The sequence below is a fragment of the Callithrix jacchus genome, chromosome 15, assembly GCF_049354715.1.
Source record: "Callithrix jacchus isolate 240 chromosome 15, calJac240_pri, whole genome shotgun sequence".
NCBI classification, from domain to species: Eukaryota; Metazoa; Chordata; class Mammalia; order Primates; family Cebidae; genus Callithrix; species Callithrix jacchus.
The window spans coordinates 72387974-72408995 of NC_133516.1; the positions used below are offsets into that span (position 1 = coordinate 72387974).

At 39.1% G+C, this 21022-nt stretch overlaps 1 protein-coding gene across 36 annotated transcripts in view; it reads left to right on the forward strand.

Annotated features, from left to right (window-relative positions):
- The window catches only part of TMCC1 (transmembrane and coiled-coil domain family 1), a 254921-nt gene that overhangs the window by 177211 nt on the left and 56688 nt on the right, over window positions 1-21022 (forward strand). The gene's annotated exons all lie outside the window — the stretch shown is intronic.

Here is a 21022-nt window from a genome sequence, read left to right on the forward strand (position 1 = left end):
TTCCTGAATCCTATAGTTAGTCCTACAGCTTAAGTGGGGGCTGGTAGAATAGACCGACACAGGAAACAGCCTGAGCTGCTGAAACTTGGCATTTTTCAGCAATAGATCTCAGCCAGGGGCATTTGCTATTTTAGGACTCACTTGTGTAAAGTTGTGATAATGGAGAAGCATGATATGTGTTTTCCTAGTTGTTCATTTTACCCAAAGCTATTTGGACAGAATGCAGAGGGTGCTCTATAGCTTTATGGGCATGCTCAGATCATCCTGGAGTGTCCTGTCTCTTGTGTGTCATGGGCTGCTTCAGTGCAGAGTAAATGTCATCCTCACTTTCTCAAGTGCAGTAGTTACTGGAAAATTAGTGTTTCCTTCAATGAACAAGAGTTTCATTTGCCTTGGGCTGCTTGGGAAAAGCTTAAGTTTGAAGAGGACAGGCATGCATAACAAATAGGAATCTGGTTTAGAGCCACCTGGAATATTTCTCACATTAAAAAAAAAATTTTTTTATCTGGGTGGCCAGAAAAAAAGAAAGAAAGAAAGATTCCTTAGTGCTCAGCTACTTACTTTCAAAGTATTTTCCCCAAGGACTTGGAAATTTTCTGAATTGTAAAGCAGTCTACACATATCTCAGTGTTAAACTTGTATCTCCAGATCAGCAGAACAGATCTCTGAGATAAAACTGGATTGGAAAATGATCTAACTTTATTCAACACAATCACTATTTTCACATTCATCCATAGTCTTGAGTGCAAACAGCCTATAGTTTGATTTTACCATTTCTTTCAGTTGGTCTTATAAATGATACGTATTTTCTAAGCGATAAATACTAAAGCAAAGCAGATTCTTTATAGTTTTACCTGATTCTGAAGTTAATGTACATTCATTGTTTACTATTGAGCAGTTGGATTTAAGATCCAAACAGATTTTTCACTCTGAAGTTTGATATTAAATTACCCTCTTATGCCTTATGGTTGATAATTTAAATGCCAACTTTTTAAACAGATTTGTGCCTCTGGTCTGTACCCTCTTTTTCTGTTGTTTGTTATATATCTTGGATTAAAAAACCCTGGCACATCTTTGTTTGTTCTGAGGTTATAAAAGGTCAGTTTACTTATCTATTTTATTAAGAATGCTAGCCTAGGGCGAATGGGGTGATCAGAAGGAAAGGATTCATAGGAGAGTCCTAAAGGAATAGTGGGTGGAGAATAACAGTAAAAGAGAAGTTAACTCCTTTTTCTTCATTATTGATAGTCAGGTGGGGGGGACATAAAACATAATTTAAACATTTTTAATTGATTTTATTTGGTGATTGCCTTAACTTACAAAAATAGAGTATGATAATAAAATATATATATAGTTAGTACCTGAGTGAGTGACTGTAGATTAAACCAGCAGTCCTCAACCTTTTTGGCACCAGGGACCAGTTTTGTGGAAGACAGTTTTTCCACAAATGGGGTCAGGGTGCCTGTGGGGGAAGTTGGAGTGAGATGGTTTTGGGATGAAACTGTTTCACCTCAGATCATTAGTTAGAGTCAGGCATTAGTTAGAGTCTCATAAGGAGCATGCAACCTAGATCCCTCGCAAGCACAGTTCACAGTAGCATTTGTGCTCCTATGAGAATCTAATGCCACCACTAATCTGACAGGAGGTGGAGCTCAGGTGGTAATACTCAGTTGTTCGCTGCTCACCTCCTACTGTGTGACCTGGTTCCTAACAGGCAACTGACCTATACTGGTCTGCAGCCCTGGGTTGGGGACCCCTAGATTAAACTATTTCTTTGCTTCCCTACCTTTGTCTCTCTCTCTCTTACCCAAACTTTTCATTCCTGGTAAACTAAAATATTCTCATTGAAACAATGATTAAAATGTTCAAAAATGAAGTACATTCTCCTAGTATCTAAAACTTTATAAAACAATCTGGATACATGAAGCTGCTATAGATAGGGGCTCGTAAATGACCTCCTTGCATGAGATTGCACACACTGAAGAGTTCATTCCAGATTACAGAATTAATGTTTTGAAGGCAAGATTTGAGAAGAGAAAGTGTAGCTGACTCTAGGAAATAAATGGAGAAGTTTAGAAAAGGACACTACAGAACCTACTCTATATTTGTTGAACTCATATCTATATTGTAATTTGCAAGATTAGAATTGGTAAACATCTGGGAATATATTATAAAGATTAATAATTCCCCCTTTTCAGTAACCCTGCAATGCCACACATCTTTGCGTTTATGTTAAAGTCAAGTAGGTAATGCAGACATTCCAGATAACTCTTTGAGAATTTTGACAGTGCCTCAGTTTTCTCTACAAATGCCCAGAATTAACAGTGGCAATTTAGAACATATATGTATAATTACTTATGGATGCTATACCTTTTAAACAAATGTTATCTACATTGGTTTGATAAAATGTTATCAACATTGGTTGATAAAACTCCCCTCACATCTAAACCTTCAAACTGCCGCTTGACCTAAATCTCATTATTCAGTAGGTCTCTTAGTGCCACATAAAGATTAAATTCCGTAAGAACAACAAATGGTCTGCCCATGTTATTTTGTTATTGTAGAATTTTTTAATTGAGTACCACTCAAAAGAAATAGCTAGAGTAGTGATTTGAATGATGGATGAAAAGCAGTCAAGAACCGTTTAAAGCTTAAATTCATTTGTCATAGATTATTTTGATTTATATGAGAAATTATTAAACATCAACTCTAGTATACCCTATCTAAACAGATCCTGTTGTAAGCCAATAGTTGTTGTAAGCCAAATAGTTGTTGTAAGCCAAATAGTTGTTGAGAATCTGCTGTGTACTAGAGTATAGGGTATGAGATGGGCTTCAGATTGATCAGTGAACAAAATAGACAAATACTTTGCACTCATACAGCATTTTTGTTGGGAAATTTGACAAAAAATGAAAAAGTAAATTATAGAGTATGTTAGAGAAAGATGAGACTGTAAAAACAGTAATGCAGCCAGGCTTGGTGGCTCATGCCTGTAATCCCAGCTCTTTTGGAGGCTGAGACAGACAGATCTCTTGAGCTCAGGAGTTCGAGATCAGCTTGGGCAACATGGTGAGACCCCCATCTCTACCAAAAACATGAAAACAATCATCAAGCATGGTAGTGTACAAATTACAATATAGGTCTGAGTTCAACAAATCTAGAGTGGGTTCTATAGTGTCCTACTTTTTGAAACCTCTCCATTTATTTCCTAGAGTTTTATCTTCTCAAATCCTTCAAACTGTTCATTCTGTAATTTGGAATGAACTGTTCATAGAGCGTGTGCAGTCTCATGCCTGTGGTACCAGCTACTGAAGGCTGAAGTGGGAGGATTGTTTGAACGCTTGGAGGGTCGGGGTAGAGGTTGCAGTGAGCTAAATTGCCATTCCACTCCAGCCTAGGTGACAAAGTGAAAGAAAGTGAGAGAGAGGAGAGAAGAGGGTTGAAAGTGCTGGGCATTGAGGGTAGACTGCCATTTTTAATAGAACAGTAAGCATAAGCTTGATTTAAAACAAGATATTTGAAGGAAGGCTTGAAAGAGGAGAACAGGTTAGTCATTCAGCTGAGGAATGAGCATTCCTGGCAGAGGGTACAACCAGAATAACTGCAGGAGTTTTCACTGTGTTTACAAGGAATTAAAAGAGGTTAGTTGGTATGACTAGAGCAAGAATCAAGGAAGGAAAGAATGGTGGGAATCGGGAGTGTGAAAGATTAAATACAATGTCTTAGTTATCTATTGCTGTGTAACAAACTGACTTAAAACGTAGTGGCTTAGCCAGGCACAGTGACTTGCACCTATAATCCCAGGGACTCAGGAGGTTGAGGCAAGAGGATCACTTGAGACCAGGAATTCAAGATCAGGGTGAGCAACATGGTGAGATCTTGTCTTTAGGAAAAAAAAAAAAATTAGCCAGGCACGATGGTGTGTGCCTGTAGTCGCAGCTATTCAGGAGGTTAAGGTGGGAGAATTGCTTGAGCTCAGGAGTTTGAGACTGCAGTGAACTATGATGAGGCTACTGCACTCCAGCCTGGCTGACAGAGTGAGACTGTCTTTAAAAAATAAAATAAAAATAAATTAGTAGGTTAACATAACTATTTTATTTGCTCACAATTTTGAATCAGCCATTTGGGCTGGGCTCCACCAGGTGGTTCTTAGGCTGATCTTGCCTCCTATCATTATAGTTGTTGGGAGGCTCTGGTGGACCTGGATGGTCTAAGATGCCCTCCCACTGGGAGTGGTGGCATGCCTATAATCCCAGCACTTTGGGAGGCCAAGGTGGGCGAATCATGAGGTCAGGAGTTCGAGACCAGCCTGGCCAACATGGTGAAACCCTTTCTCTACTAAAAAATATTTTTAAATTAGCTAGGCTTAGTGGTGGGCACCTGTAATCCCAGCTGCTTGGGGGAGCTGAGGCAGGATACTTGCTTGAACCCAGGAGGCAGAGGTTGCAGTGAGCCCACTGCACTCCAGCCCAGGCGACAGAGTGAGACTCCATCTCAAAAAAAAAAAAAAAAGAAAAAAAAAAAGACTTTCCTTCCTCATGTGTCTGGGAGTAGGTACTGGCTGTTGGCTGGACCTCACGGATTTTATTTTTTCTTTTTAATACTTATCCAGGTAGATGAGCTACAAGGATTTTAGCCTGAGTAACTATTATAAGGATGAGGTTGTCAATAACTGAGATGGAAAGTATGCTGGAGGTCTCAGTGCTGCAAGAAAAGGCAAACTCCAATACACAAATACTTCTTAAGCCTCTGCTTGTATCACATTTGCTAACATTTTGCTTGGCCAAAACAAGACCATTACCAAAGCCAATTTCACTGGATAGAGAAATATATTCCACCTCTTTTTTTTTTTTTTTTTTTTTTTTAAGACAGGGTCTCACTCTGTTGCCCAGGCTAGCGTACACTGGCATGGACACAGCTCACTGCAGCCTGGACCTCCTGGGCTCAAGCCATCCTCTCAGCTCAGCCTCCTGAGTAGGTGGGACCATGGATACGTGCCACAGTGCTCTTCTAATTTATTTATTTTTGTAGAGATGGGATCTCACCATGTTGCTGAGGCTTGGTGTAAAACTCCTGAGCTCAAGTGATCCTCCTGCCTCGGCCTAAATGCTGAGATTATAGACATGAAACACCATGCCTTGCCAGAAGCCGCCTCTTGACAGGAGTGGGAAAGCCAAATTATAAAGGGAAGGGCATACAAAATTGGATGAATGTGACTATTAATCTGCCACAAAGAAGGCCAGATGAGATATGCCTTTGAAGGCCATTTGAGTGTAAAGGAAATTGAGTGGAAAAAACAGACTCAGTTTCTCCCACTATCTTCTCACAACACACTTCTGACACCAGATCTGTGGGGATTTCTTCCCACCAGCAAGTAATTCTTCAGCAGACACCAGCTGGGTATCCTTTAATTCCATTCAATTCTGACTCTGTCTACCTGGAGATAGTATCAGATCACACTAGTTGAGGACTGAGTCCCACAGACTGCATCACACTTCTAGTGCCCATTGAAAGCCCCAGGTTATTTTGCTTGTACTTCTGATCAACTGGCTGTAAATTGGGGTTTCCACAACCTTCTTCTTGGGTTCAGTTAATTTGCTAGAGTGGCTCACAGAATTCAAGGAAATGTGTATACTGGCTTATTATAAAGAAAAGGTGCATAGGCAAGGCATATGGGAAGTGTGTTTCTATTAAGCCTCCACCCTCCAGGAAACTCCACATGTTCAGCTATCTGGAAGCTCCCTAACTGTCCTTTTGGGGTTTCATGGAAGCTTCATTACATGGGCATGATTGATTAAATTGCTTGCCATTGGTGATTAATTTAACCTTCACTCTCCTTCCTTTACCCTCAGAGGTTGGGGGGATGGGGCTGAAGTGCCAATTCTCTAATTATGCCTTGGTCTTTCGGCTAATCCTGAAGCTGCCAACCATCAGCCATCTTATTAGCATACAAAAAGACACAGCACTTTGGAGATTCCAAAGATTTTAGTAGTTGTATGCCAGGAAAAGGAGAGGAAGATCAAATACAGTTGACTTTTGATCAAAGTGGGGATTAGGGGTGCTGGACCCTCGCACACAAAGATCCATGTATGACATTTGACTCCCCCAAAGGTTTACTAACATTCTGTTGCTGACCAGACCCTTACCAATAACATAAACTGTTATTAACACTTATTTTGTATGTTTTATGTATTACATACTCTATTCTTTCAGTAAGATAGAGAAAAAAATGTTGAGAAAATCATAAGAAAAATGTTAATTTTAAAATAAGTAAAATATTTTAATGTTAAAATGCTATTAAAATTATAAAGGAAGATAAAATACATTTGCAGTACTGTATTTACATATGTTTACATGACAAATTGTCTGTATGAAATGGCAGGCAACCGCAACAGCAGACCTCAACCTATGGTACATATCATGTCAGTTTTTTCTTGTAATGTCCTGACATTTTCTCTGCTTCTTGGGAGCACATCAGTGTCACTAGTCACACTTCTTATATATCTCATGGTATTATTCAAGGTTTACAGTATTACACTAAACACAATGAAAAATAATAGAGAACCCCCAGGAGATCACTTTTTACTGAGATACACAGTGTGCTGGAGACAGGAACTTATCATTTAGAGGTGATTAATGTCGCATGCATTTTAAGCAGATACTTGCAATACTTCACTCATTGCTAGCAACTGGAGGTGGCTGTGAAATTTTTACAGTACCACAGTATATACTACAGATAATTTTATGCAGTTATGATTTATTACTGCATCTCTGTTTATAGTTCTCTTGACTGCCAATGGCATCATATGTTTGTATAAATTTTGATAGATTTGTATAGATTTTATGGTATTAAATGATAAACAGTATCTGCATATATTTTATGCATTCATTCACAATATCTTTTAATTTTTGGTATTTCTAGGTTATGCAGCTCACCTTTTTTTCCTAGTTGTTGCAGATCTCCAAAATATTTTCCAAAATACAGGAAAAATCTGCATATAAGTGGATCCATGTATTTCAAACCTGTATTGTTCAAGGGTCAACTATGTATTTCACAGTATCGGAGGAATTCATTGAAGAATTTTAAGCGGAGGACTAACATGATTTGACTTAGGTTTTTAAAGAATCATTCTGGTTGTAGTATTAAGAACAGATACTGGGGCAATATAGATCTGTTGGGAGGCCATTTTAGTAACTCAAACAATATATGATCATGGTTTAAAGTACAAGTGAAGATTATAAGATGTGGTTAGATTTTAGATGTATTTTGAAGGCAATGCTAACAGAATTTTCAGTGGGTTTGATGTAAGTCATGAAAGAGAGGAATAACTGCGGATTTTAACCTGAACCGCTGGAAGGATAGATTTTGTCATTGAGATTAAATGCTGCTGGGAGGGCAGGTTTTGTGGAAAAGAACTGGAGTTCAGTTTCAGGTGTTCATCAGCCATGTAAGTGGAAATGTTGAATAGACAAGTGACATTTATGAGTCTAGAGACTCTTAGAGTCATAAAAGACTAAAGAGAAAGTTCTAGGCAGAAAATGTAATTTAGGGAGGTATCACAATTAGATGACAAAGTTATGAGAGAGGTGAAGTCATTACAAGGAAATAAACATAGATAAAACAAAAAAGGAATGAGCTCTAAGCATTCCAATTTTAGAAGAAGAAAAGGAAGAAGATTGGCCTCTGAGAGATGAGGAAAATCCAGAGAGGATGGTGTACTGGAAAACCAAGTATGGAAATTCTTCATAGGAGAAAGGAAATACCGAGTATGTCAAATGATGCTGAACGGGTCAAATAAGAGGAGGACTAAGAACTTCTCTTTGGATTTAGTAATTTGGAGATGATTGGACAACTCAGCAAAAACTTTTTAGTAGACTGATGAGATAAAAGCCAGCTGAGTGGGTTTGAGAATGAGAAGAAAGTAATTTGTAGACAGTGAGTTTAAATAATCTTTATGAGTTACACTGCAGTAGGGAGAAGTGGGGAAATAACTGGTGGAGGGAATGGAGTCAAGTTTATTTAAGATGGGAGAAAGAAGATTTACATGCTGAAGGGGAAAATTCATTAGAGAAATTGATCAGTTTCTTATTTAGTAACTTAAATAGGATTTGTTATGTGCCAACACTAGTTGAAATGTAACTGAAATACAGATTTAGTCACTCGCCACTTGCAGAGTTCGGTAATAACAGTGGGCTCTGGTATAAAGAGAGTGCCTTTTTATTCCAAAGCTAGCTTAGGGGAAGAAGGATAGGCCTCCCGCCTGTAAGAGTACCACTTCAGCTTGGGAGCAGAAAGCAGGTGCTTTTAAAAGGGAACTTAGCATGAATGGCACGCAGTGGAGGAAGCAAACAGGTGAGGATGTTTATCTGCCAGGCAGTTGAGCTGGCAATCACTGGCACCTTCATGGGCAGAATTAGATTGTAAAAGTGGCTGAGGCCAGGCACAGTGACTCACTTACACCTGTAAGCCCAGTACTTTGGGAGGCCAAGGCAGGCAGATCACCTGAAGTCGGGAGTTTGAGACCAGCCTGACCAACGTGGAGAAACCCTGTCTCTACTAAAAATGCAAAATTAGCCGGGTGCAGTGGCACATGCCTGTAATCCCAGCTACTTGGGATGCTGAAGCAGAAGAACCACTTGAACCCAGGAGGCAGAGGTTGCGGCAAGCTGAGATCATGCCATTGCACTCCAGCCTGGGCAACAAGAGCAAAACTCCATCTCAAAAAAAAAAAAAAAGATGGCCAAAACTCTCCAGGTCAGAGAGAGTTTCATTGCAGATGTACTTTTGGTTGTAAATAGACTGTTGTCTCTCTCCTGGTAGGAGAATTCCACTCTGGAGCTTCTAAGTACATAGTTAGATGAATTTGCCCTGTAGGGAATGTCTGGTGAAGAGGAGGTAGCAGGTTATAATTGCATTTCTAAAGAGCTAAGTAGGAAGTGGGATACAGGGGAAAAGGGGGAATGGGAAAAGAGAGAAAAAAAATTTTTAAATAACTCATTCTGTCTCTTTAAAAAATGGAGGTACTCAGTTACAGACACACTTTATAAATATGAACTTATTTAATGTAAGAATGAAACGGTGACTGGCCACTCAGCATAAAGTAATATGGTGGGTGCTGTAAGGAATTCAAGAATGTATAAGACACAGTCTCAGACTTAAACACTCACAATGTCAAGTAAAAAATATATATACCATAAAAATTAGACAGTTTAGAAGTACAGAGAACTAAAAGGAGATGACTTAACTGGAAAATAAGAAATGTCAACATAAAGGTAGGCTCATTTGGACTTAAATTTATTTACGTTTCACTTCAAGCACAGAGCAGATAGAGTAAATTTTAAGGTAGGATGGGGACAGGGTTGGATATAGAAAGGAAAACATTTGTCTTCAAAAAAGACAAAGAACTTCGGAGATACTTTCTCTGTTACCGTAACTATCTCCTATGTGTAAGAGTAAGAAAGAAAAAAGAATGGGAGGGTGGGTGTGTACGTATGTGTCAATTGCATGTGCATATCTTCAGTACCTAGAATACAGGGAGTCCTCTGCTGGGCAGATATACTTAGGAGCCTGTCTCCGATTTAAAATCAGTTTGCTGAACCATCCAGTATTATTTTTCAGATAAGTAAAATGGAAAATTCTGAGTTCTGTAAGCCCAGGAAGTAGGATTATAATGTGTCCTTTAATTCTGATTTCCTCTTAATGAAATGTGAACTGATTGAAGTCTGAGAATAGGTGGAGAATACAAACTGTTTAGATTGATACATGAGTGGAAGAATGTATTTTATGTTCATTGGAAACTTAGGAAGAAAAGTTTATAGAGAATCCTTCTTGAGGAGTGTATAAGCTTGATTAAAGTTGGCTTTTTTGCCCCATTGGTGCCTCATGCACATTATCTGTTTGAAAAATCTAGGTATCTTTTTAATTATACCCTGATTGCAACTTCAGGGAAGAGATATTTTCCGGGCTCCAAAAGTTCTAACAGAAATGGGAATATGTATGGTTGTTATAGATGTACGTATGATTGTCATATTATATACCAAATGAACCTATGGCATTCCTTACTTTCCAGTTAAAAGTTTGAGTTTCCAGATGGTCAGTTTTACCCATAATCAGAGAAATACAAATGATAAGTGAAAATAAGATCTCATTTTAATTATCAGATTAATCAAAATACAAAACTTTGACACCTGGAGCTGGCATAGTCATTCACCTACACTGTTGGTAGTAGTGTTAAATTACTGCAATCTTCCAGGAAAGCAATTTGTAATCTCTGTCAAAGTGCAAAATGTATACAGTCTCTGATAAACTGCTAGGGATTTACACTATTGGTATACCCACAGAAGTTCACCAAGATATTACAAATAGGTTTGTAATTTTAAAATGGGAAGAATTTGTTTTGATGCCCAGTTGAAATTTAATGACAAGTATCTTTGACATTCTCTCACCCTCTCTGCTCCCAAAGATGATGCTGCTTTCTTCCTTATTGAAGAACTGTATCCCATATTGTCCTGTTTTACAATTATCAGTTGGGGTTACAAGAAGTTTTTTTTCCCCCCTAGAAACAGAGGCTTTTAATTTATTCTGTTAATAGTTGTCACTAGAGATTAGTTGTTCAGAATGAAAGACCCAATACTCTGAGATGATTCTCACACAAGAGCTATTAGGAAGATAATGGGCAATAGTAGGAAGCTGATAATTTAAAACACATCTTTAAGAAGTAACGACTGTTAAGGATTAATATGGGAGAATTAAATTGGGAAGTAGGTGGTTTAGAAGAAACTTACTGTAACTGCATCTTCAGGTAATTCTTTTAATTTCTAACAACTCCATTTTCTCCCCCTGCCCTTTTTTTTTGAGATGGTGGTCCCACTGTGTTGTCAGTGGCTGTTTACAGGCACAATCATAGTGCACCACAGCCTTAATTCCTGGGCTCAAGCTCTTCTCCTGCTCCAGCCTCACAAGTATCTGGGATTACAGGCTTGTGCTATTGGGCCTCCATTTTTAGAGAATAGAATCAGGTCACAAAATTTGAGAGAGCAGCAGAGGAAGACAGAACTTTTATTACATATTTCCTAAATGAATGTTGCCTTTCCATTTTATATCATTGCATTTACATTTATCATGCATATGTTTTATTATACATAGTATACCAAATGTCATAGGTTATTTAAAGAAACAGTTCCAGTTTTTGCCTGTTAATCTTATGTTTTCTCTAGTGCACGCAGTGGCAAATTGCTGGCATCATTTGACTCAATACTATTCTCTAGTGAATTAATTATATGCCAGATCACCTATGAGTTTTGGAGTTGGATGGGTGAAAAAAGAGAATAAAGTCACCTGTAGACTATCCCAGTTACAGCTGTTGATACCTCAAACAATGAGCAAGTCTAAAGAACTATACTCAGTTACTTTGGTTCAGGCATGAAAACTGGATTAGAGTATGGCAAAAATCTTCAGTTCTCACTGACCTCTGGTTGTGTTCTCACAGTCTGGTTGTGGTTCAGACTGATCAAAGTGAACATTTTCACCTTGGAGACAAGGGCTCTAGATTTCATGACCACTAGGGCCTCAGTTGTCTCTTTTTTTTTGAGACAAGGTCTTAATGCACTCTGTCACCCAGGGTAGAGTGCCGCAGTGGCATGATCACTGCTCATTGCAGCCTCCCTCTTCTGGGCTCAAGCCATCCTCCTGCCTTGGCCGCCTGAGTGTCTGGGACTACAGGTGTGCACCACTACACCTAGCTAATTTTTTTTTATTTTTTGTAGAGTCAGGTTCTCACTATGTTGCCTAGGCTGCTCTGGAACTCCTGGGCTTAAGCAATCCTCCTGCCTCAGCCTCCCAAAATGCTGGAATTACAGGTGTGCGATTAACATTGGAGAGAGTTGAACCTCAAGAGGCTCTAGTTCCAGTCCTACTTCAATTAGATATGTTCAGTTAACCTACCAGAGTTTTTATTTCTCATCTATAAAACAAGAATGTTTTGCTTGAGATAACCTCTCAAAATCTTTAGATTTCACAGTACTCAGATGATTGGTTTTTAAAATAGAATGGCCAGGCATGGTGGCTCACACCTGTAACTCCAGCATTTTGGGAGATCAAGTGGGAGGATCATTTGATCTCTCACATAGTGTGAGACCCTAACTCTACAAAAAAATTTTTTAATTAGCTGGGTGTGGTAGTATGTGCCTGTAGTTCCAGCTCATCAGGAGGCTAAGGTGGAAGAATTGCTTGAGCCCAGAAGGTCGAGGCTGCAATGAGTGGTGATTGTGCCACTGCACTTCGGCCTGGGCAACAAAGCAAGACCCTGTCTCAAAAATAATAATAAAATAATAATGTTTTCCTATGGCTTTCAGAAATAGACCTGCGACTTCTCACGAATTCCAACTTTTTAGTCAGTTATATTTGATTTAAAAAGCAATTTCTTATCTGATTATAATTCCTAAATTCAAACTCTATAGACAGTAAATGAGGGATTTTGCATAAACTAGAACAGCCCATGTATAGGAAAATCTAGATTTAAACAAAAACCTTATAACTTTGAGTAGAGTGATTATTTGTTTTCAAACGCATTCAACGTATGATCCCTTCCCTTCTCTTCCCTTCCCTCCCCTCTTTCCCTCTTTCCCTCCTTTCTCACTTTCTTTCTCTTTCTCACTTTCTCTTTCTTTCTTTCTCTCTCTCTCTCTGTCCCTCTCTCTCTTTCTTTTCTTTCCATCCATTCTTCCATCCGTCCACCCGCCCTCCTTTCCTCCGTGTCTTGCTCTATCACCCAGGCTGGAGTGTGATCTCGGCTCACTGCAACCTCTACCTCCTGGATTCAAGCAATCTTGGCCCACTGCAACCTCCACCTCCTGGGTTCAAGCAATTCTCCAGTCTCACCCTCCCAAGTAGCTGGGATTACAGGCACCCACCACCATGCCTGGCTAATTTTTTTTTTTTTTTTTTTTTTTTTTAGTAGAGTTGGGGTTTTACCATGTTGGCCAGGCTGGTCTCAAACTCCTGACCTAAAGTGATCCACCTACCCTGGCCTTCCAAAGTGCTGGGATTACAGGCATGAGCCACTGTGCCTGGCCTAGGATGTCTTTGAATGACTATTTTTAAGTCCAATGTAATAAGTATTATTTCATATGTAAATTATTACTTTGCATATTATTTTTCAGAAACAAAATTTGCCTTAAGTAGGAGTAGCGTATCTTATTACAGGATATTAATCTCTAGTTGTACCAATTAGTAAGTTGTAATTTGAAATTAGTAAAAATTCATAGTGAAATGAGTGTTATAAGATACATACGTACACTTTTAAATGATGACATTCACATGAATTGTATCTGTCAAAATTGATTAGTTTCTTACAAACATGAGAATTAAATAAACTTTGGGCATAGACCACTTACTAAGCAGCAAGTGATTCTGGAGTGCATCAGTCTGCATTTATGGAACTAAGCATAGATATAAAATGGAACATGGCTGGGTGCAGTGGCTCACACCTGTAATCCTAGCACTTTGGGAGGCCAAGGTGGGCGAATCACCTGAGGTCAGGAGTTCAAGACCGGCCTGGCCAACATGATAAAACCCTGTCTCTACTAAAAATACAAAAATTAGCCGGGCATGGTGGCAGGCACCTGTAATCCCAGCTACTCTGGAGGCTGAAGCAGGAGAACCACTTGAACCAGGAAGTGGAGGTTGCAGTGAGCTGAGATTGCACCACTGCACTCCAGCCTGGGCAACGGAGTGAGACTCCATCTCAAAAAAAATAAATAAATAAAATAGCCTGGGCACAGTAGCTCACACCCCAGCACTTTGGGAGGCCGAGGCAGGTGGATCACGAGGTCAGGAATTCAAGACCAGCCTTGCCAACATAGTGAAACCTTGTCTCTACTAAAAATTCAAAAATTAGCCAGGCATGGTGGCATGCGCCTGTAGTCCCAGCTACTCGGGAGGCTTAGGCAGGAGAATCGCTTCAACCTGGGAGGCAGAGGGTGCAGTGAGCTGAGACCACGCCATTGCACTCCAGCCTGGGTGATGAAGTGAGACTCCATCTCAAAAAAATAAAATAAAATAAAATGGAACATGACTGAGAATATAGATTTCTTGAAATTTTGGTGGGAGAAGGACTTGGGCTGCAAATATCCTGGACTTAGTATCTTTTACAGAGAGAGTTTCTCATTAGATGCAATAACTTCTTTCTGTTGTTGCTGACCTGTATATAATTAGTGCCTCTTTAAAACCTGTTACTTTTAAGTAGAGTTGTGTTTTTGCATTTAGCATAAACAGGCTAAGAGTTTGTTGTTATTGTTGACTGACCACTAGGATTGGCCATGGGAGAAGACATAGTATAGTCATAAAAATTGTGAACTTGGATTTAAAATATCTGAGCTCCAGATTTAGCTTAATTTCTCACTAGTCCTTAGCCTTTAAATAATTCCAACTTCTCATGAGCCCGACATCCCTCATATTTAAAATTGAATGATAGCTGGGCACCCTTGCTTGTGCCTGTAGTCCCAGGTACTTGGGAGTCTGAGGCAGAATCTCTTAAGTCCAGGATTCAAGACTAACCTAGCCACCATAATGAGACCATCCCCATTCTCCCATCTCAAAAAAACTTAAACATTTGGAAAAATAAAATGGAATAATTGCTGCCTTATAAACCTCACAAAGATAGTTCAAAAGCAGACACCTTTAACCTGGAAGCAGATCTTTTCAGTACTGAGTTTTTTTTATATCCATGGGGAATTTTGGTCACTATGAAAGCCTATCCCTAGATAGACATTGTCCTCAATTCTGACTCTCTGACATTATCAGTATGCATTATTGTTGTTATGCTACTTCGTATTCCCTCTTGAGAGTATCAGTCTTCTGAGGATAAAAAACCTGAAGCCCAAAAATACAAGCAGAAGTCAGTACATATTCATCGACATTTCAGGTGGTTTCTAAACAGAATGTTCTTCATCTTTAGTTATTTTTATTTTACCTGAATAGTATAGATTTATGGTATAAAGTAAACTTTTGTGTAGCAACAAAAATTTGGACCCCGGCCGGGCACGGTGGCTCACGCCTATAATACCAGCACTTTGGGAGGCTGAGGCGGGTGGATCACGAGGTCAAGAGACTGAGACCATCCTGGTCAACGAGGTGAAACCCCATCTCTACTAAAAATACAAAAATTAGCTGGGCATGGTGGTGCCCCTGTAGTCCCAGCTACTCGGGAGGCTGAGGCAGGAGAATTGCTTGAACCCAGAAGGCGGAGGTTGCGGTGAGCCGAGATCATGCCATTGCACTCCAGTCTGGGTAACAACAGCGAAACTCTGTCTCAAAACAAAACAAAACAAAATTTGGACCTCAGGATAATGGAATAACCAAAGAAAAGTAAATGGTATTAGCCTTGATGATCTAAAGATTCTCTTATTTATTTTTATTTTTATTTGAGACAAAGTTTTCCTCTGTTGCCCAGGCTGGAGCTGAGATTGTGCCACAGGCTGGAGTAGAGTACTCTGTGCAAGGCACTAACTATACTATGTTGGATACCAAGCAGATACAAAGAGTACCACTCTACTCCGGCCTATGGCACAATCTCAACTCACTACAACCTGGGCCTCCTGGGCTCAGGTGATCCTCCCATCTCAGCCTCCCAAGTAGCTGGGACTACAGGTATACAAGCCTACCATGCCCAGCTAATTCGTGTGTGTGGTGTGTGTGTGTGTGTGCATGTGTGTGTTTTGTAGAGATAGGGTCTTACCATGTTATCCAGGCTGGTCTCAAACTCCTGGGCTCAAGCAGTCTGCCCACCTCAGCCTTCCAAAGTGCCAGGATTATAGGTATGAGCCACTACACCCAGACAATATAAAGTTTCTTAAAACACCATGAGTCTTAAGTTAAAACTATAATGTTTAATTTCAGTTATTTAATAAATCTTAAAATTAGATGTGCAAAGGTATTTTCTGAGTACTGTTAATTATTTGAAAAATAGACAAATTTTCAGTCTCCTTAGCACTTACTAATTACCAGTAAAGACTAGTGGTTAGGAGTACATAAGTAAGTACTTTATAAAGGAAGTCCTAATTACTAGGATATTAAACAGATTTTCTAAATGCAAATTATCCAGGATTAAACCCATTTTCTTTTTTGGTATGATTACTGTACTAGTAGAATATAGATGCTCTGAAGACATAGGGTATGCTGGATTTCAGCAATACATTTATCAGTCTTTTGTGATATCTTTGGGGGAAAATAATAACTGATTATTTGTAGCTGAGTAAGTGAATAAATGAGTGAAGATTACTAATTTAGATTAATGTTAGCGTGGAACAAGATCTCTAATGGCTTCAGGATACTCCCTGTCCAGTTCAACCTCTTTATTAATTCTTTGGCTAAAAATATTGACATGCTTAGTCAGTTGAAGATGTCAAGCAGCTGAAAAGAATAATTAAAATTTTGAGCAACAGAATTGGAATTTGGAGATACTCTCAAATGAAAAGCAGAGGTTAGCACATTATGTGATTCACCTGTACCATATTTATGTGATTTATGGAAAGGGCAATTATTTTTAACACCATTTTCACTTAAAAAGCCAACAGAGGACGCAAACTACATGCAACTAGGTTCACTAAAATGAGTTAGATACAAAAAGAGTCTTTGCTCAGTCAGATTTTAATCTAAATCAGACAAAGCTCTTGTTACATTGCAGTACATTTTAAAACTTAGAATGTCTTAGGCGTTGTTTGAAATTAAAATTCAAGGAAGGAAGCATAATATTATCCTGTATTAGAATATTATGTATGAAATGTTAATAAACTTACAACATAAAACAACCAAAGTTCCTAATAGTAGAAAAGAATAAATGAAATTCCTGATAATATCCCATGTTTGTTTTATATATAAAAAGATACTAAAGAATATTTGTTACCAATGAATTATGAACAGTTTTGTCTTACTAAAATTTTCCTTTCAGTATGCAAGACAAAGCACTAAATTATTAGAAATTTTAATTAGGGCTTTTTTTTTCTGATCCTCTACATTAGTGCTCTACAAATTCTATAATATTCTATAAAGCCTTAGCAGTTGTCTCAATTTTAACTTTAAAATGTTTTGCAAGTAAAATTTTAATCAAATTATAAGAAAGTAAAAATAATTTTGTTAGACTATATTCATGGAAAGATGGAAAATGTTTATTTCCCAAGTGGCCGCCAAAGTCAGTAGCAAACTGGAGACAATTCCATATTGATTTTCTAGATAATGGCTTGAAAACAGAGGTCTTCCACAGGCATTGCTTCTTAGTCTTTTTTTTTTTTTTTAATTTTTTATTGGATTTTAGGGCTTCTTAGTCTTATATGAGAAATTTGTCTCCTAATTTTAATTTTGAATGATTTTTTTTCCCTCTGACATTTCTAATAAATTTAACCATGGGGTAGACCATCTTTTAATGTCCTTTGCAATTCTGATTTGGGATTTTGAATTTTTAAAATGTATCTCCATTTTTTAATATAACCATGTATTTGAGGTGATGTGATTTATGCTTTTATTTCTTACTGATTCATTCAACAGATATTTATTGAGCCCATACTGTCTGCCTGTTACTGGAGAACTAGAAGTGAATACAGGGCCATGAGGTCCCTGAAGGAGTTCACTGTATAGTAAGGGAGCCGAGATATAAACAGATGGCAACAGTATACAGGGGTATTTTTTCATCACCAACTTTTAAATCTGATTTTCCCCTTTTCTACTCTGCGCAGTCATTCATATCTATCCCCCTCAAACACTGCCTTTTTTTCCCCCTCCAGTTAGAAATGACTTGGTCTTGCTAGGTGTGGTGTCTTATGCCTGTAATCCCAACCACTCAACAGGCTGAGGCAGGAGGCTTACTTGAGCCCAGGAATTTGAGGCTGCAGTGAGCTGTGATCATACCTGTGAATAGCCACTCTACTCCAGCCTGTGCAACAGAGCAAGACCTCATCTCTAAAAAAAAATAATAAAGAAAGAAATGATTTTGTCTTGCATAACCTTTAGGAAGCCTTATTGTATGAACAATTTCAATCATTTCTGATCATTAAATAGATGGCTGAACTGTGGCCATTGGTCCTAATTTCACTTTTAAAACTTTAGGGGTTTCCTGTGATATTTTATCCATTTGAATGCTAGTAGGAAGTCTGTACTCAAATGGAATACAGAAAGCTCAGTACAGGGTTTCTTCTCTTCTTTTCTGGAGTGAGTCACTTTATTGTTATATTTTTGATTTTTTAAAAAAGCGTTTCAAGCCAGGTGTAGTGACTCACCCCTGTAATCCCAGCACTTTTCAAGGCTGAGGTGGGCAGATCACCTGAGGTCAAGAGTTTGAGACCAGCCTGGCCAACATGGTGAATCCCCGTCTCTACTAAAAATACAAAAATTAGTGGGACATGGTGGCCCATGCCTGTAATTCCAGCTACTTGGGAGGCTGAGGAAGGAGAATTATTTGAGAACCTGGGAGGCAGAGGTTACAGTGAGCCAAGATTGCACTCCACTTTGGGGGACAGAGCAAGACTCTACCTCAAAAAATAAAAAAGTGTTTTGGCTGGGCGCAGTGGCTCACGCCTGCCTGTGTCCCAACACTTTGGGAGGCCGAGGTTGGGGAATTACTTAAGGTCAGGAGTTCGAGAACAGCCTGACCAACATGTCAAAACCCCATCTCTACTAAAAATACAAAAATTAGCTGGGTGTGGTGGTATGCATCTGTAATCCCAGCTACTTGGGAGGCTGAGGCAGGAGAATCGCTTGAATCTGGGAGACAGAGGTTGCGGTGAGTTGAGATGGTGCTTTTGCGCTCCAGCTGGGCAAGAGAGTGAGACTTCATCTCAAAAAAAAAAAGTGTTTCAATAGGTTGATTATAAGGAAGTCAGGCCAGTGAGTGTGACACCTGTTGTCAAATTCTGATAAATAAAATCAAGATTTGAAGGCTTACAGGTATTCAGTCGGTAGCAGTTCAGATGTCCAGGAAATTATCAACTCCTCTTCCTCCCCACACTACTCCCCTCTCTCACCCCCGAGTCCCCTACTCGTTGTGGAAATAGAACATTGTTTGTCACAAAGACTTGAGAGGAGGGTGCTGGAACCCACGGATGCCATAGTGGCCAAAATGTCAAGAGTAACTCTGGTTAAGACCAGAGTCTCCAGGCATATTCCATCTCTCTCTGCTTTTCCCTCTCCTCCTTTTCATTTCTCGCTAGAGAGTGAGAACCCCAGCTGTAATGCCCCTAGTACCCTAATGCCCTTTGCACAACACTTGTTTGATCCCATCCTTTTATAGCTTGGAATTTTTTTAAGTAAACATTGACATCTAAATTAAGATCTAGAGACATTAATTCTCTATACTTTCTGTGTTAGAATTATCTGTTGACCTCAGTAGAAGGTATTATGTCTTCCTTCTTCCTTTTCCCCTTTGTAATTAGAATCATTACTATCCCTGGCCTGTTGTGTATATATTATCCAGCTCAATCAAAGTCTAGGAATAAGTTGTTTTCTGGTTCAAACTTGTGACAGTGAACATATGCTTGTGCTAATTTTCAGGTCAGTACAGATTCTTATTCAACTGTTGTGATTAATATAAGCCTGATAGGAGGTTGGCATCTTTAAAAGCTGTTTTGGCGTCAGCAGAATTGTTCCCTTAAAAATGTTTTTCCCAGGCCAGGCACAGTGGTGCACGCCTGTAATCCCAACACTTTGGAAGGCTATGGTGGACGGATCACCTAAGGTCAGGAGTTTGAGATCAGCCTGGCTAACATGGTGAAACCCTGTCTCTACTAAAAATGCAAAACTTAGCCGGGCATTGGGGCATGTGCCTATAATCCCAGCTAGTTGGGAGGCTGGGCAGGAAAATCGCTTGAATCCGGGAGGCGGAGGTTGCAAGTGAGCGCTCCAGCCTGGGTAAAACAGCAAGACTCCATCTCAAAAAAATAAATGAATAAATAAATATGTTCTTGCCATTTGATATAGAACAAGCACTGGACCAAGGAGCATGTGAATACAGTATATGGCTTCATGTTTGTCATCTTATGTTAATTATTGATACTAGGTTATAGAACTGTCTGTAGAAAATTCTTTTCTTTGGGCCTGCACTGTGGCTCACGCCTATAATCCCAGCACTCTGGGAAGCCAATGCAGGTGGATCATGAGATCAGGAGATCAAGACCATCCTGGGTGACACAGCGAAACCCCGTCTCTACTAAAAATACAAAAAAGTAGCTGGGCACGGTGGCATGCGCGTGTAATCCCAGCTACCTGGGAGGCCAAGGCAGGAGAATTGCCTGAACCCAGGAGGTGGAGGTTGCAGTGAGCTGAGATTGCGCCACTGCACTCCAGCCTGGGTGACAGAGCGAGACTCCATCTAAAAAAAGAAAAAGAAAAGAAAATCCTTTTTTTTGGATCAAAATTGTAGCTTCTTTCTTTCCAACCATTTCTAAGTAACTGCTTTTCCCTTACTGCAGTTCAAGATATCTAAATTTGAAATCATAATTTTCTTTTTCCAAACAAAACTGTTTTTCATTTTCCTGGTTTGAATTGCATCAGCATTCTCTTAGGATGGAAACATAGGCCTTATCTTTCATTCATTCTTCTCCATCTCCAGTGTACAATCAACAAACCCTACTGGTTTCTCCTTCAGAAGTATTGTTAACCCTTTTCTTTTACATTTTTCTGCCACTACTCTACTTCTCCCTATCATGTTTTAGTAATCTTCCCTCTGGTAATCTTCATCTCTTCTTCAAGCCTTTGACCCCTCAGGTTAAAACTACCAAAGAAGGCAAAATGCCTTAAAACATAATATTTTGGGAAGAAATGAAAGACAAGTTAGTATCAACTGTAAGGTCATCTAATCTACAGCAGAGTAAAATTTCTTTATCATTTTATTCATCCTAAACTTCAGCTAATCCTCCAAATCCTACTCATTCATTCACTCATTCAACAGCATTTATTAAGTATATGCTCTATACTGGTGTCAATAGCCAAATATTATACTTCTTTCATTAATCTTTGGCAGTTCTTGTCTCTTCA